The following is a 1,032-nucleotide window of genomic DNA, read 5'->3' as shown; positions in this document are numbered from 1 at the left end:
GTCCATTCAGTGGGCTATGGCAGGATATATAATGTCCAGCATCTGTCCCTGCAATATCATTCAGGATAACTCCAAGTCCCGAAAACACCCCCACATCACACCTCTTCTTCCCTCTCTGCACCCCCAGCAACCATTGTGGCCTCTTTCTCCACACCAATGTTACAATTTCTTCCTAGTCACAATAGTTCTATAGTAGAATGTCAGTAAGTCCACTCTAATCCATATGTTATTCCTCCATCCAGTGGACCCTGGAATGGTGATATCCACTCCACTTCTATATTGAAAGGGGTCTTAGATTCCACATGGGTGATGAATATAATTCTCCTGCTTGCAGTTGTAGGCACTCTCAGTTTCCTGGTGTGGTGGTTAACCATCTTTGCCTCCCTGTTAGCTGGCCTGGAAAAATATGGAATGCTTCACGAATTTGTGTGTCATCCCTGCACTGGGGGCATGCTAATCTTCTCTGTATCATTCTAATTTTAGTATATGTACTGCCAAAGTGAGCACAAGAGTTTTTTATTCAGTAGGTCTAGGGTGGGGCTGGTGTATTGCACCTCTTACAAATTTCTAGGTGATGCTGATTTTGCTGGTCTGCGGGCCACACTTTGAGAAACACTGCTTTATACTTAAATCTTATATTAAGGTTACTCCTCCCATTTCCTTGGTGTGAACTGTAGAAGTGAGCCAACTACTGTGAAATGCAGCAGCATGATATAAAGCAGCATGATAACAATGGAAAGAGCATTAGACAAGACCTTATGGGTCTTGGGTTCTAGTCCTTAATTTGTCATCATCCAGCTACATGACCTGGATGAAGCACCAATCCTCTCTTGGCCTCAAGCTTCTCATCTGCAAAATAGAGGCTGGTTTAATGGACATTAAATCAGAAAATCTATACTTTCCTTTCAAGTTTTCAGATTAACAACTAACTCTGTTAATCTCAGATTTGATAAACAATTCTGTAAATCTGACCCAACATTTGAAAAAAATAATGGAAGATTTTTCTTTAGAGTACGTTATGAAGTAATAAAG

At 40.9% G+C, this 1,032-nt stretch overlaps 1 non-coding gene across 1 annotated transcript; it reads right to left on the bottom strand.

Moving 5' to 3' along the window:
- Positions 1-400: 400 nt before the first annotated feature.
- Positions 401-507, bottom strand: LOC111765499 (U6 spliceosomal RNA). The gene has a single exon (XR_002797816.1). It is a non-coding gene; the product is annotated as a U6 spliceosomal RNA (small nuclear RNA).
- Between the last annotated feature and the right edge of the window lie 525 nt (positions 508-1,032).

The sequence above is a fragment of the Dasypus novemcinctus genome, chromosome X (genome assembly GCF_030445035.2).
Source record: "Dasypus novemcinctus isolate mDasNov1 chromosome X, mDasNov1.1.hap2, whole genome shotgun sequence".
Lineage (NCBI taxonomy): Eukaryota > Metazoa > Chordata > Mammalia > Cingulata > Dasypodidae > Dasypus > Dasypus novemcinctus.
Note: the sequence above shows the minus strand (reverse complement) of the source record. Positions and strands in the feature narration are given on the sequence as shown.